Source organism: Octopus sinensis, linkage group LG19 (assembly GCF_006345805.1).
Source record: "Octopus sinensis linkage group LG19, ASM634580v1, whole genome shotgun sequence".
Classification (NCBI taxonomy): Eukaryota; Metazoa; Mollusca; class Cephalopoda; order Octopoda; family Octopodidae; genus Octopus; species Octopus sinensis.
In genome coordinates, this window is record NC_043015.1 from 21,429,370 (window position 1) to 21,438,578 (window position 9,209).

Consider the following 9,209-nt stretch of genomic DNA (forward strand, 5'->3'; position numbering starts at 1 on the left):
TGCGACCTCTGTAAGTGTTGCGGTGGGGGTTAACCTCAGTGTGGCTTTCCAAACTATAAAGTGTTCTGAACTTGATCTTAGAAGTAATGGTAATATGAAACGAAGATAATGTAAACAGCTGCAGACTTTACATTAGTGCGATTTGAAACGATAATAATACAAGTAATCCATGGTCGGTATTTTGTATATAGAGTTTATTTTTACATAGGGAAATTTTTACACGACAGATGAGGAAAAAATGTCTTAGAGTGTCAGCTGTTCACTACCAGTTAACTAAGGTAACACCTCTTATTTTTCGAGCACCTACCGGAATATTCCAGCGGTTTTAAGCAGTGCTGTTTTATGCAAGTGCTCCACTCTTATTGCTGCCCCTATTTATTCCATGTACTTCTCAAGATTTTTACTTACTGTTCCCAAAGCCCCCATAGTGATTGGCACTACTAGCACCTTTTCCATCGACGACAACTGCTTAAACTCCCAAGCTAACCTGTCATATCTATCGACTTTTCTTCCTTCTTTATCGCATATCTTGTCAGCTGGGCATCCTATATCTATGATCCAGCATCGTTTGCTTTCTTTCTCAATTAAGTCTATATCTAGCTTCCTATTCTATAGCTCATGGTCGCACTGAATCATAAAGTCATTATGATTATTATTATCATTATCATTATTATTATTATTATTATTATTATTATTATTATTATTATTATTATTAATATTATTATTATTATTATTATTATTATTATTATTATTATTATTATTATTATCATTACAATTTAAGCAAATAAATATTCGGTTGTTTGATTTATTGTTTGTTCAACTAACCAGCTAGTTTTCTTAAAACCCATTCGTTGCTCTTGGCAACCTCATCATTGATGTTCTCTGAATACTCCAAGTCTGCCTCGGGTTGGTTTGCTTGTCACCTAGTTTCAAGGGTCTGCATTTATATTTATTTGGATGTAACTGAGAAATGTATGCAGAGGGAAAGAGAAAGAGGGGAGAATGTGTAAGTATGTATGCGTGAGAATAGGGCCTGCACACCATATACAGAGTGGTCGAAATGCTGGTATATAGTTATGAAAAATAGAAAGTACGTACAATACTGAAAACGATTAAAAGTTACGGAATTTAAATGTTACAATGAATATCATTTTGTTAAGATACATGTATTATAATTAATGAGATTGAAAATATCAAAACTGACGCTAATTTGATGTAGTAATACTTTCAATTAATTAAATATTATAACTTTGATGTGATGCCTATTTTTGCACCCCACCGTATGTGTGTGTGTATATATATATATATATATGACTGATGACTGAGGGCTTCGAATGTCCCGTCCTGTGGTTCTTGTGTCGTCTCTTTGGTGTTTCATGTTCTTGTCCATGTCTGTATTTATTTTTTACTGTTTACATATATAATCGGCGGCTACGTATCTACAATTCTGTCCTTATACGTCAAGTATTTTTTCTCTAGCATTGATACGACTCTTGATCTGTCTCTTTCTCTCTCTCTCTCCTCCCTTATTCCCCTTCTTTCTTTCTTTCCCTCTCCATCCGTCCCCCCTCCTACGTTTCTCTATCTCTCTTACCTCCACTCCCCTCGATCTGTCTCTTTCTTCTCCTCCCTCGTCCACCTTCTCTCTCTCTTCATCTGTCCCTTTCTCCTGTATTTTGTCCTCACGTGACCGCTAGCCACTGCTGGGCGCTCTTTTCGTTCCAGCAGTCGTCGAAGCAACACGTATTTGTTCTTCTCCCGCGGCCATTAGGCACAACTTCATATAGCCAGCCCTAACTCAACTCGTCCTGTCGAAAGACCCTCGTCCTACGTCCTGGTTTTGTTTTGTTTTTTTAACCTTACCGTTATTGTTTTTACGTTTTTGTATTCTTATTCGTGCTTTCCTTATTGTTGTCACCGTATTCTGTATTTTTATTCGTGTACATCGTTCGTTTTCCGTCCCTTGTTGTTGTTGTATACATTCGAAGCTTTCTTCCAAGGGATCTAATGCGCTTGGCTTAGATTCCCCTTGGGGGCTGCCCAGATTGGAGCAATCTCAAGATTAATCAGCCGAAATTGCGAAGATGATCTGGTTCTTGACTGATGACTGAGGGCTTCGAATGTCCCGTCCTGTGGTCCTTGTGTCGTCTCTTTGGTGTTTCATGTTCTTGTCCATGTCGGTATTTATTTACTTTTTACTGTTTACATATATGTATATATATATTTATATACTGACATGTACGTACGTACGTACGTACGTGTGTATGAATGTACGTATGTACGTACTACGTATGTATGTATATATATACGTATGTATGTACGTATGTATGTGTGCATGGATATGTTGTTGGTAGTCCATCGCTATTCGATGATGTTAGAATATGTCTTTCGCAGCAATCAGAGCGCTTACATCCATGCACACAAACATACGTTCAAACATGCATACGTGAATACATACGTACATACAAACATTTATATACATGCATACATACATACATACATACATACATACATACATACATACATACATACATACATACATATATATAAATACATATATACATAATACACACATACGTACGTAGACATACATAAATGTATATATATATATATATTATAAAAGGATAGAAATGTTAGTATGTATGACAGGTCAATACATCGATTTAAAATCTTGACTTCCTAATGGTGCCAAACTGTTAAATAAATATATGCACATATCATACTACCGGATAGTCAATGGATTATACTCCTCATGAAATTAATTCATCGATCGTATCTTGTGGATCGCAGCCGCATGGAACTCTGTATTATGCTTCAATATATTGGGTTACTATGCAGTCTGATAGCCGAGTATTTTGGAAGAGCTTTACTCTAGCAGATTCAGCTTTCATTGTTGTTATACAACATCCACTCATACATACACACACTCGCACACACAAACACACACACAAGCACACACACACAGGTCACCCTCGGCATTGATTTCGAGAAATATAGTTGAATGCATTATTTCTTTCCAATTCACTAGTAAGATATGTGTTCTTTCAAAATATCAGTGATTCATGCTGGCAAAACAGATAACCATAGGGTCTCTAATTACACACACACATACACACGCACCTACCCATACATACATACATACATACATGCATACATACATACATACATACATACATATATGCATACATACATACATATATGCATATATACATAGATACATACATACATACATACATACGTACATGCATATATATATATGTATACATATATACATATATATATGTGTGTTTTTGTATATATATATGTATATATATGTGTATGTATATATATATATGTATGTATATATATATATATATATATATATATATATATATATATACATATATATATACACTATTCTACAACATACACATGATTCTATAATAGCATCTATATTTTTTTTTATATATACGAGAATATTTATCATGTTATAAAGTAATTTTGCATGCCCTGATGTATAAAAAGCCACTGAAATCCTGTTGAAGGAGAATCTCAAGTTGGACAATCCTGATAATATTATTTCTACAACATTGGCCAATAAAAATGATTATTTCTCCATATAGTCTAGCGAGACAGAGTGAAATGAAGCTGATCTATAAGATCTGTTCTTGTGTTAATACTTTCATGCTTAAATTCGTAAACAAGTGTAAACATAATAGTTTCTTTTACATGTGTGTAAGGATATATTGACGTATCTATGAATAAGCATTTGAATGAATCTGTGAATGTACATATATATGATATTAATGCGTGTGTACGCATGTGTGTATGTAGATTTGTATATATATCCATCCGTGTATATACATATATATTTATACTTTATAATATCCATACACGCGTATATATCTAAATATACATACGCAATATCAAAATATATCACTCTCTATCTTTCTGTCTGTCTCTTTCTCTCTCCTAGTTTACTATTTTTCTCTCCTCTCTCCCTCTCTCTTTATACATATATATATATATATATATATATATATATATATATATATATAATATATATATATATATAATATATATATATATAATATATATATATATGTACATATAAAAAATAGAAATATTACATTTCTAAACATCTCAGAGAGATATAAGCAGTGGTGGTACGACAGAGCAGTTTATTACTGTCAACTTCACGTGACAATTCCATAAAGGGAATCACACCACCGCTATTTAGCTCTCTCTATATACATACATACGCACACACACATATATATACACTCTTAAGTATTTATATATGCTTCTACCTATGTGTATATTTATATGTGTTTATCGACATATATACATATATATATTTATATATATATAACTCGAACAGAACAACATTGCTGAAGTGGCTACGAGCATTACACACACACACACACACACACATATATATATATATATTTAGGAATATGAGATGACAACGGTAGAAACAGAGTATATCTCATATGACTCTTATATACAAATTCTAAGACCAAGTGGATTTTGACACAGAGACAATGGCTGACGTTATTCATGTCGAGGTGCTTCAATCTTCCATTTCTTTTGAATTGCAGAAAATAAAGATTAAAACTAAAACTCATATAATTCACACACACACACACACAAACACACACGCACATACACATGCGCGCGTGCACACACACTCACATACACTCACTGCCTCAAACATGAAACATATAAATGAATAAAGAAGTTATACTTGCTAGTACTGCTACTGCGATCATCTCTTAGAGAGATTTTGGAACTAGCTTTTAAGCTTGTTGAAAGATCAGCTACTGTATATTGTTGAATTTATATATATTGCGAGCAGAACCAAGCTACTGCCATCTCTAACAGATGAAGTGTCCAGTACTGAAGAGAGGCAGAAATAGCCAAAACGAGACTGGCATGCTGATTCCGAGGCTACAAGGTGGTAGTGGTTCGTTTAACCAGCTTGGGTTTAAAAAATTTCAGTAAATTCGGCTCGAACAGAACAACATTGCTGAAGTGGCTACGAGCATTACACACACACACACACACATATATATATATATATTTAGGTATATGAGATGACAACGGTAGAAACAACTATCTTACGGAGTCCATGAGTTCCTTGTATTCGACTAACGCTTCTTTCTGAAACATTGTATATTGAGTCCTCCACCAGGTTACTAGTACGGCTATAACTATGTGAAGTGTATGAGTATATAGTTGAAATGTACAGCAAAACAATAAGACGAAGACAGGTGTAGGATACTGACGCTTGGGAATGCGAGAAAGTCCTGTACGTTTCGAGCCTATGAATGATATTATATATATATATATAAGCAAAAAAGCCCACCTATACCCCCTACACAACCCCTCGTTCACACACACATGCACTTGCAAATACACTCACACGCACACACGTGTATATACACACGCACACGCAAATGAACCCACACATACGCATATACAAGTACACACGCACACATACACAGAAGAAAGTAAATTTACTCACCACACACATAAGCCCTACACATACACACATATACACACGAACACACACACATATATAAACATACACACACTGCAAACAAAGCACACACACATACTTCAAACTACCAGTACCTTCTACTGAGTGTTCTCCAACGCACATGTGTAGGTAGACACACAACATCAGCCACTACTACCAAAATTCTTACTATAATTTCTTCCTATGACCTTAAACGATACTAAGCCCAACCACACACATAGATAAACAGCCACATCCACACACACAGGTGTTATCATTACACACACACACACTGACCTGCGCGCACGCACATACCCACACATACACAAACATACCTCCTTCTCTTGCACTCTCCTGTTTTTGAAAGAACATTTTTTTCACCCATTCCTTTCCGGTCATTTCAATATGTGACAGCGTGTGTATCGTTAGCGATTTTCTTTCTCCGTCTTCCCTTCCTTGGACCTTTCCTTTTTCTTTGTTTCTGACGAAGAGATCTGCTCGAAACGTTAAATGCACATCCTCTCTTTCCTTTCCTGAGCGTCCAATAACACTATACTTGTTCCACGTCCTCGCGTTGTTGTGTTTTCCCTTTGTTCATGTTTGGATTAACTATATATATATATAATATATATATATATATATATATATATACTAGCTTAAGGGGACCCGCTCTACGCGCGAATGAGGGTGTAGTTGTTACTTTCTTTTGTTTAATCATTTCTGTCTTATCATCACATTCTCCCTTTTTGCTTCTCTCTCCTTTCTCTCTCACTTTCCCACTCACTTACTCTTCTTTTCCCACGAACTCTCACTCGCTTTCTCTTACTCTTTATCTTTATCTATCTCTCTCCCATTTATAAAAAATTAGATTCTCGCGCTAAATTACAAATCCGCGTCCACTTTACCATGTTGAAAATTTGATTGAAATCGGGGAACAGGTGTCCAATCTAGACCACCAAGTGTCCTCAAAATCAATAAAATCCCCGTTTTCACAGCAAAGCAACCACTGTAGGGCCCCAAAACGTCTCCCAATCAAGTTCCCATCTCAAGATAACCCCCCCCCCCTGAAAATTGTAATCCCCTTCTGGCCCCATTTAAACCCCCTTTTACATACAAATCCAATTTGTATCAATGTTCGCCTTCTTCATTTTATCGATAAGACAGATATACTCGGCCTTGCTCAGGATTAAAATAGTTTATTATTGTTTTACTTGTTTCGGTATTATAACCAGATTTCATTCGGTTCTACGCAGGCCACATTTTAAAAGATGGGGATTTTGCCCTAGAGGCCATGCCTTCCAGAAGAGGAAACTCAAAGTCGCTATGCAAACTCGCTAAGATAGGTGTGCATATTTTCAGCTCAATCCGACCACATATGCACACATTATCTCTCTCTCTCTCTCTCTCTCTCTCTCTCTATATATATATATATATATATATATATATATATATATATATATATATTATATTAAATTAGAGACAAAACCACTATTATGCAAATCAAACAAAGAAAGACTTAAGCGAATACATAAATTAAATTATATAAAAATTTAGAAATTTAACAATTATAAATAACCACTACGATCGTTTCGTGTCTTATTTCAGCACATATTTGAGACATTCTTCAGGTAGTTTCAAAACCTAAAATATAATCAATATTTTTAAGATATAAATAATCTATATAATCTAAATAAAAATTTACTTATGTTATTTCTCCTCTGTGTTAGTGTCTTGCTGAGAGTATATGTTTATGAATAAGTGATTGTATGTGTGTGTGTGTGTGAGTATGCATAAGTAATGTGTAGAAGTATAGGGCTGCATTATAAAATATATCTGTGTCTATATGTATATGTGTATGTATAGATATATATATATATATGTGTGTGTGGGTTTGTGTACGTATTTAGATATGTTTATATACATACATGTATATATGAGCATGAGATTGTGTATATATTTTTTTGTATTTTGAAATTAGCTATTTCATCTTTAAATATGAGAAATTAAATATATTAGGTTTTCATTATATACAATCGTTTATAGAGATTATTTTAGATCTTGATTATAATATTTATAAATATTTTCATTGATAATTTATATATATTAGTCATTTCAAATATCTATATAAGTAGATATAGACTAAAATGGATATTAGAATATGGATTTTCTACCTTATAAATTAAAGTTAATATTTAACATTATAGTCGATTTCGATATAATCATATTTAATAATAGAGTTTATTATAAGTAAATTTTTATTTAGATTATATAGATTATTTATATCTTAAAAATATTGATTATATTCTAGGTTTTGAAACCACCTGAAGAATGTCTCAAAGATGTGCTGAAATAAGACACGAAACGATCGTAGTGGTTATTTATAATTGTTAAATTTCTAAATTTTTATATAAATTAATTTATGTATTCGCTTAAGTCTTTCTTTGTTTGATTTGCATAATAGTGGTTTTGTCTCTAATTTAATATAATATAATATTTTACTATAAATTTGGATTCAATCCTAAATCTGATTTTCCCTGTAAATTTGGATTTATTCCCTAATATTTATTATAATAATATATATAATATATATATATATATATATATATATATATATATATATATATATGTATATATAGATATATATATATACATAGCATTAAATATATACATATATATGCATTATATGTACATATCTACATATATATTTATTATGTACACACATATATATAAATATATACACTTTATATATATATATATATACACATACATATATGTATACATGTTATATATATATTTATATACCCACACACATATATGAATTAACACAATATATCTGATTAATAATATGTGTTATGATTGAGCGCTGGTGGTGAGCGATAATAATTCACCGTTCTAAAAGAACTGTAGCGGGAATATTTAAACATTTGCGGCTGTCACGATTTCTCTCTATGGATACAGACAGTCGTACAGTGAGAGATGTGGTGAAAGAAAGAGTGACAGAGAGACGGCGAAGCTGTCAAACGTCGTTATAGAGAGAAATTGGATGGAAGGGAGGAAAGAGAGAGACGGAGGAAGAGAGGGTGATATCCGAAAGGGAGAAACGACAAACACTTGTCGGAATGTGAGTTGTGTTGCCCTAGTAACAGCTGCTTTTGAGATAGATACGTCTAACCAAGTACACTCAATTACTCGCCACTTTTTACACGACCCTGTAAATTTTGGAGCCAATCCGACCTGATCTAGTGCCCCTTAACCCGTACCAATCGCAAAATCAGACAAACAAACTTTTCACAATTCCGCTTTATAGATAGAGATAAGTGTTAGAATATCAATGCGCATAACACATCACTGTACAACTGCATAATTCATAGTGCGTAGAAGTGACAATTGATATGATGTATATGCAAATTTCATATGTGTGTAAATGTGTGCAAGTAAATGTGTGGGACATAATCATAAATCTCTTTTCACCCACCAACATCTCTCATTTTGGGCGATACTTTGGAATAAGTTGTCAAGTCTAACACACTTCGAAAATCTCACCTGCAAAAGACTCATGTGTTGGGAGATATATCATAATTTCACTCCTTAGCAAATGGAGGAAGTTTTAAAGTGCGACGACTTCCATTCTATATTAAAGTGCTCCTGCACTACAAGACGGTTTGTAAAGATGTGTAACTTTATTTAGAAATTTATTTACATTCATTAA